Below are 9,121 nucleotides of genomic sequence, written 5' to 3'. Positions count from 1 at the left end.
ACTCAATAAAACTGTCATCGTAACGTTAAGCGTGCGGACCCTACGGGTTCGAGAACTATGTACACATGACCGAGACACGTCTCCGGTCAATAACCAATAGCGGGACCTGGATGCCCATATTGGCTCCCACATATTCTACGAAGATCTTTATCGGTCAGACCGCATAACAACATACGTTGTTCCCTTTGTCACCGGTACGTTACTTGCCCGAGATTTGATCGTCGGTATCTCGATACCTAGTTCAATCTCGTTACCGGCAAGTCTCTTTACTCGTTCCGTAACACATCATCCCGCAACTAACTCATTAGTCACAATGCTTGCAAGGTTTATAGTGATGTGCATTACCGAGTGGGCCCAGAGATACCTCTCCGACAATTGGAGTGACAAATCCTAATCTCGAAATACGCCAACCCAACAAGTACCTTTGGAGACACCTGTAGAGCACCTTTATAATCACCCATTTACGTTGTGACGTTTGGTACCACACAAAGTGTTCCTCCGGTAAACGGGAGTTGCATAATCTCATAGTCATAGGAACATGTATAAGTCATGAAGAAAGCAATAGCAACATACTAAACGATCGAGTGCTAAGCTAACGGAATGGGTCAAGTCAATCACGTCATTCTCCTAATGAGGTGATCTCGTTAATCAAATGACAACTTATGTCTATAGCTAGGAAACATAACCATCTTTGATTAATGAGCTAGTCAAGTAGAGGCATACTAGTGACACTCTGTTTGTCTATATATTCACACATGTATTATGTTTCCGGTTAATACAATTCTAGCACGAATAATAAACATTTATCATGATACAAGGAAATAAATAATACTTTATTATTGTCTCTAGGGCATATTTCCTTCAGTCTCCCACTTGCACTAGAGTCAATAATCTAGATTACACAGTAATGATTCTTACACCCATGGAGCCTTGGTGCTGATCATGTTTTGCTTGTGGAAGAGGCTTAGTCAACGGGTCTGCAACATTCAGATCCGTATGTATCTTGCAAATTTCTATGTCTCCCACCTGGACTAAATCCCGGATGGAATTGAAGCGTCTTTTGATGTGCTTGGTTCTCTTGTGAAATCTGGATTCCTTTGCCAAGGCAATTGCACCAGTATTGTCACAAAAGATTTTCATAGGACCCGATGCACTAGGTATGACACCTAGATCGGATATGAACTCCTTCATCCAGACTCCTTCATTTGCTGCTTCCGAAGCAGCTATGTACTCCGCTTCACATGTAGATCCCGCCACGACGCTTTGTTTAGAACTGCACCAACTGGCAGCTCCACCGTTCAATGTAAATACGTATCCGGTTTGCGATTTAGAATCGTCCGGATCAGTGTCAAAGCTTGCATCAACGTAACCATTTACGATGAGCTCTTTGTCACCTCCATATATGAGAAACATATCCTTAGTCCTTTTCAGGTATTTCAGGATGTTCTTGACCGCTGTCCAGTGATCCACTCCTGGATTACTTTGGTACCTTCCTGCTAGACTTATAGCAAGGCATACATCAGGTCTGGTACACAGCATTGCATACATGATAGAGCCTATGGCTGAAGCATAGGGGACATCTTTCATCTTCTCTCTATCTTCTGCAGTGGTCGGGCATTGAGTCTTACTCAACTTCACACCTTGCAACACAGGCAAGAATCCTTTCTTTGCTTGATCCATTTTGAACTTCTTCAAAACTTTGTCAAGGTATGTGCTTTGTGGAAGTCCAATTAAGCGTCTTGATCTATCTCTATAGATCTTGATGCCCAATATATACGCAGCTTCACCGAGGTCTTTCATTGAAAAACTCTTATTCAAGTATCCCTTTATGCTATCCAGAAATTCTATATCATTTCCAATCAGTAATATGTCATCCACATATAATATCAGAAATGCTACAGAGCTCCCACTCACTTTCTTGTAAATACAGGCTTCTCCAAAAGTCTGTATAAAACCAAATGCTTTGATCACACTATCAAAGCGTTTATCCCAACTCCGCGCTGGCCACCTGGTCGGGGCGGTTCTTCCCTCGCGATCTCCACGCGCTTTCTATCTATCCACTGCGACCGCCGCCGCCGCCACCACTGATCCACGTCTTGCCGCCGGTCACATTACGCCATGGTTTCGTGGAGCGACGAGTCGAGCTCTTCTTCGGATGGCGAATCCGTGACTAGGCTGCAGGTACGCTCCTACTATATAATCTCCAAAAAGTGCTAGGCTTAGGGTTAGGGTTCTTCATTTCCGGTATTTAACGCAGGGCGTTGATTTGTGCATTATGTCTGTTGTTTCGTTTAGCTTCCTACGACTATCCCTTGCTATGAATGGAGTGGCATTGCTCACGATCTGTCTTCTCGTTGTCTGCATCGAGAACCTTGCGTCAGGCTAGTTGCTTTTGATTCCTTGGACACTGGCAGACGTTTTCTTGCCTGTGGTCAGAAGGTATGTTGTTCCGTACTGTAAATATATGTTTACATTACCTCGTGCTCGATTTACTTCGCGGTAATCCATTGTTCTGCCCAAAATTGCATACAATTTCAATTAATTTGTGCATTTACAAAGTTCGTATTTATGTTGTTTTTTTTACGATCTAATATTTGTTTTAGCACATAATAGCATATACTTGTAGTTAATTGATCCATATATATATATATATATATGTATATATATATATGTATATCATTGCATGCTACATTTTGTGTTTATATGATTGAGACCATATTTTTAGTGCATTGCATGTAATTGTATTGCATTTGTGCATATATGATTGAGACCATATATTTTCATACTGTAGGAAGAAGTGAAATGTAACTATGTGGAATGGGTAGACCCGGAGTGGTCAGTGGCTACGAAGTTCTGCCTGAGAGAACTGTGGAGCATGTATGACGAGAAGCTGAGACAAAATATTAAGAATGCTGAAGAAAAATGCATGTTAATTGGAGAAAAGAGGAGGACGGAGGAAGAGCTAAGATTTTTCAAAATGGACTTTGCTAAACTGGTGGCTGATAAGGAGGATGCTCTCACGCAGTTGGGCAATGCAAGATTGTCACTTAGCGATCTCAAAGAGGAGCTGGAGAAGAATAAGATGGCAGACCATGGTTGTGCCAATCTACATCAGGTCCTGAGGGTAAAGGCTGAGAAAGACCGGGACCGGGTGGTGCTAGAGAGAGACCAAGTGATGAGAGAGAGGGACCAGCTGAAGCAAGAGAAGAAAAAACTTGAGTATATTATTACAGATTTTCTCAAACAGAAACATGGGTACGTTGATAAGATCAAGAAGCTGAAGGAGATTTGTGATAAATTTTAAGTATGTTTTGTGGTTTATTGTTGAACAGAATGATCAAGTCCTATCTGCATTGTGGCCAGTTCATTTGTGTAAGGTCTAAATATATTATATTAACCAATAAATTATATCACTTTCGAAATAGTTTGCCCTTGTTTGACCTGCATCCTAATGCGGGTTCTCGGCTAAGCACTGAAATTCTTTTGCTTCCACCGGAGCTCTAAATCGTACTGATCAAGGGGGCGAAATAGTAGATGATCATGTGATTGATGGTGCTATTGATCCTGATCTTCATGATGCAGAAAAGGAAAAGGCTAACAAAAATGCAGCAAAAAAACTATGAAACGTGATTTCAAGCAACACATAACGCCAAGGGAGTCTGGCGCAAGACACGAGGAAGATCCACCTGCGGACGCCGATCCCGAGAGATCCAGCGGCAATCATGCGCATGGGATCCTAGGCGGATCTGCCTACTCCACCAATCGCAGGATCCACGGGTGGCCCATCTGCGTCCGACACACGGGCTGTCTCCACCGAGCGGTCGGGCGGGACCGGACCTGCCACGTCCCCCCGCGCAAACTGGCGCTCGTCGACTGGGTCGCCCGTGCGGGGACCGGATCTGTCGTTGTCTTGGGCGCGGGATCCCACACCGGATGGCACGACAGCCGAGGTTGATTCTCAGGCAAACAAAAAGGAATTTATCAAATTTTTTTCTTATTGTTGAATAATGCCAAATCAAATCAAAAAAATATGCAAAAGTAAAAAAGAAATGAATTACTCTTCCATGACAGAAAAGAATGAACACAGCAGCAAAAAACATTAAGGTAGAACAAATGAAGGGAAGCAAAAATTTATTGGTACGTAACGTATAGTCTGACTGCATTACACATACACAAAGTATGTGTGAGCGACCAAAAATCCACACAAAATCATGGTATCGTGCTTATTACATGAATGATAGAAAATCAAAGTTGTCCATGCCGGGAAACGTGCTTCCGGACTTAAAACAAACGACTAAAACTAGAATCTTGAATCATGTATGATGTCTTCACGCCTTGCTTTTCTTTGCGATGTCGCGGATTTTGTTCTTCACACATTCGAGTGTGTTGGTAGGTGAGAGAACCAACTCGGCGACGAGACGCCTTCTCCTTGCATTAACCGTGCCCTGCAATTTTTAGAACAAGGTTTAATGAATAGAAGTTGGTATTATACGACAATTGTACTAGTGGACGAATAGAGAGGACAAATTACCTGGGTAAAATCGGCGGTCCATCGATCCCCGTCCCAACGCTCCATAACTTCAATCACAAAAGGCCACAAGAGTTCCTAATATATATGCAAACATTAGTCACCGTGCACACGAACTTGTCTTTCGTAAGTAGAAAATGATGAACCATAACTCACCCGTCCTCTTGTAGTGGCATGTCGATCTGAGGTATGATAGGCCACTTAGTGACGTCTGGATATTTGCCAGGTGTAATACGGTTTGCCTCTGCCATATCAATTGCTATTGCTAGTCGCTATTTGAAAGAAAGTAGTAATGAGAAACCATATGACATTTCATATGAAGAATGCTCAATGTTGGGGAGAGTACCAGTGCTTTCACAGTGTCGAGAGAGAACTCGAGAGGATAGAGCGAATCAAAAACTCGGAATTCTTTCTTGAGGTTGTGCATCACCACGGTGATCCAGTGTGTATTGCCGACGTTCAACGGGATAAACGACTAAAATGTGGAACACATTTGTAATCAGATGCAATTATGCTTGTTGAATGAGTGTTAATGAACTAGTAAGAACATATCGTACCTTATCACGGATGGTATACTCGTCCAGAACCCTACATACTGCTCCAGCTCTGCTCAGCGCACTATCCATGTTGTATTTCCACGGTTTAGGGTTGTCTCGTGCCTTAGCACGATCAACAAGGTATTTGGACCTCCAGGCTGGACAGAGGTGCCGATCATGACCAATGCGCAGAGCCAAATGTGTCTGATAAGCATCGATAATCTGCGTAAAATAATAGAACATTTTATTTTCATAGGTGACACCTAGATTATGCACTTAAATAGCAGGACATGGTAATAGATCTTACGTCATCCGCCAGCCATGTATGCTCAAGTACCGGTCGTATACTCTCCACAGTCACAGAGGTGCCACGTTCATTGTAGTAAACTCTTTTTGTCATATTCTTCTCAGACCGAGCAGCTGCCTCCACAAACGCAACAGCAGCATCGATGAGTTCCGGTGTCAAATCGTCCTTAACAAAGCCTTCCATGTCATTGTCACTAAACAGAGCCGCATGATAAATTACGAACGTCACGAACGGTGAGTACATGAAATGGTAGTAAATTAAGCACTAAGATAGCTACTAACGGTACCTCTAGTTGCGGTAGTGTTGCCGGATGGCTTAGTACCGCGAGCGCTTCGCTTGCCGGGCTTGTCAAGTTTAAAGGGGGATTCAAATTTCTTGGGAACAGTCCGTCGGCGCTTCCCGGATATAACATCATCTTCTTTTGTGGTTGCTGCAGACTTTTTCCCCTTGCTCTTACCCACCATCCTGTCGATAGAACTTGCAGAAATGTCAATGTCGGACGATTCTGCTCGAGGAGAATTACCTACAATCCAAGGGTTCTCCGGTGTTGCGCCGCACTCATCAGTAGGCTTCGTTGTCTTGTCAACATTTAACTTGGCAGGTGTTTTCTAGTTAACAAAGAAATAATGTGATAGGTTCAGTTAACGAAAATGAAGATGCATAATTGAGATAAATGAAGACAATTAAATGAAAACATACTTCCTCATCATCGTTGTTCTGGTTTACAACAGGCTCGTCAGGCTGTGTCAAATCAATCACGGGCTCTAGACCGTCAGAGTCATCCTTGTACACGAATTCTTTTTTTTTTCTGGCGGACCATTCTCAAAGGAATCCACTTCTAGGTCGGCATCGTTGTTGCCGGAAGCCGCAGCAGCCGCTGGCTTGTACATCACACCATTTTGGTTCAACTTCTCTAGCAATCTCTGCATTACATTAAAAATATTAATTAATGTCGGCACGGTTTTGCAACTTCAAAAATGTTGTAAACATAGAATTAAGGGTATTTCACCTCGGCTACTTGTTCCGGTATTTCCTTCATTTGGCTGCGTATGTAATCCATACACCGCTTCATGATTAGGTTCATCATCTCGTCCGCGTTTGAGGCTAACTTGGACTTCTTTGCCGCACCAACGTCGGGCTTCATTTTTGGCTTTTCTGGTTCGGGTACTTTGCGCTCCTGCGCCCTATACTCCTTGGTTATGTTGTCTTCAATCTGCATGTGAAATACAAGTATATGTGATCAATAATAATATTAATACAACTAATTATGTTATATAAAAGATTTAAGAAGTACCCAACGTAATGAATTACCTTGATGTTACCACGGCCACAGCCGTGGTCATAATGAAACTTGTCTCTCCTTGAGGCTGCAGCTTCAGTCCAATTCCTCATTAGAGGTTCCATGGACAAGCTAGGATTGAATGCGCATTCACCTTCCAGAGGCTGAACCTTCTTCCAGTACAGGTACTGCATGAATATGAAAAATTACAATTAGTAATATACAGCAGGTAAATTAGCAATCATATTTTTTTGCAATGGTACAAGTCTGAAAGGTGTACCTGCATGAGAGCTAAGTTCCCTCTCGGCCATTGGCGGAGGTGTTTGCCTCTCCTCACGTTGCGAAGGCAGTCCAGCAGAACCCGGAGGGTGAATGCATTCCAATTAATCTTGGATATACGCTTCACATCGTCCACCAATGCGTAATATTGCTTTGGTACAGTCTTGCTCGACATGGGAGCAAGAACTGTTCCAAGCAACACGAGGACAACTCTCCGAAGGAAATCATTGTTGGCAGATTTATTTTTTGTGATGTCCACAATCAGATCATCGATGACTATGTTACCTGTGGTCTTGCTCAGGAATTGAGGCGGCACTCGATCTTTAACATCCTCACCTTCCTCACCGAGAATACCTTCTGCCGACAGTCCGTGGTTCTCCAAGGCCAAGATGCACTCAACATCCACGGCACCGAGAGACACTTCGCCAACCAAGTCTTGTACAATGAATCTGCCCTTTCTAGGATCAAATATCTCAACCATGTACCGGATCAACAGTGTACGCATCTTCAGCGAAGGTATCTGAAGCATGCTACAGAGTGGTGTTTCGGCAAGTGCGGCCCGTTGACCGGAAGATAGACCGGCAATAAGTTTGCACCATTTTTCTACGGCGCAAACAATTTCTCCGTTGATTTCATCCATCCTGTTAAAAAAATATACTTGGTTATAGTACCATAAATTATGTAATCAACTTTTTTCCTAACATATTGTTGCATGAAACATAATAATGGAATACACTATCCCACAGTAGATAGAAAACTATACAACATAATTTATTCATACTGAAACATTCAGCAGAGACACGTGCAACACATAAAATGACAGTTTAACAAGTACTTATTTAACCAATTAGTTTCATAATAAAAAGCAACATAATTAATCTAATCATTTATTTTCATATGGTACTGTACAAATACATATAAGAATCGGTGACAGTGCCTAATTAACAGTAAATTGAAAAGAAAAAAAACAAAATTATGCATACTAGAACATGCATCAAACAAACGTGCAACACATACAATATTAGTCGGCGTCTCATAGTTGCAACATGCGTGTCTTAGGGCATTGCTATAACTTAAAGTGACTATGCTATAACTAACACTGATTAAAAATTGTTGTTTATTCATCAATCCAACCTACAAGTGAAAGACAACAAACAACATGCATAAACTAATTTGCAATCGTAGGGCTATCTAATCTAATACACGCACAAACAAATCTAGTGTCATAGGCCTATCTAATCTAATACACGCACAAACAAAAAACATCTACTCCAATAGATGTAATGCGAAGATTATGCGCTAATTAATCTTAGTCCTATCGAATCTAACACACGCACAAAGAAAAGCATCATGGATGCGGTAGGGTTGCCAACATACTGGATCGCTCGATGAAGATGGGAGTTGTCGGCGTTGTAACGTGGACGCAGTTCGTCCACGACGGCCAGCACGCGCTGACGACCTGGATGTTCTCGACGATCTTGCTGGGGTTGGGCCGATGCTAGGGACGCAGCTGTCGTCGACTCGGCGGTAGGAGCCGTCGTAGACGACATGAAAGACGATGCCGAGACTAAATAGGAGGAGGAGGATCTCCTAGGTCGTCGTAACCACCAGGGATAGAACGCCCGTGATCTTTGCCTTCCTTGGTTGAGGAGAGGCAGTACGTGCTCCTAAATTAAAGGGATAGGCTTCCCACGCTCGAGTTTTTTTGTAGATTCCGATCCGGGAATTGTGTAACAAATCGCAGCTGCTCCTCTCTTTGAGCGACGAGGGGCTCGTTTCATGTACTTTTTTTCTTTTCTTTTTCATATTAGAAATTTTTGATATCAAATAATTATTTCAACTCAACCAAATGGCCCCAATTTTTTTTCACACAATGGGATGACCATGGACATCATGCATGCCAATTCTCATCAATTTCCGACACTCGATGCATTTACTAGGATTTTGCCGGCGAAAAGAACCCGAAACGCTGCCCGGACGTGACACAACGTTCGTTCGGTGTCAGGAATGGCTCACATGTTGCATGGGGGCCTACATTGGGCATCCTCACATGGTGCCAAAGTTTGGTGTCATTTCATGCAGGCCAGCACATAGCACATGTGCAATCACCATCATTCGGGTCTGCCGGAGGGGGAGCCCGAAGGACGTTGTTTTTCTGGACTCAACCAAATGGCCCCAAATTTTTTTCACAC

Source organism: Triticum aestivum, chromosome 3D (assembly GCF_018294505.1).
Source record: "Triticum aestivum cultivar Chinese Spring chromosome 3D, IWGSC CS RefSeq v2.1, whole genome shotgun sequence".
NCBI lineage: Eukaryota > Viridiplantae > Streptophyta > Magnoliopsida > Poales > Poaceae > Triticum > Triticum aestivum.
Note: the sequence above shows the minus strand (reverse complement) of the source record.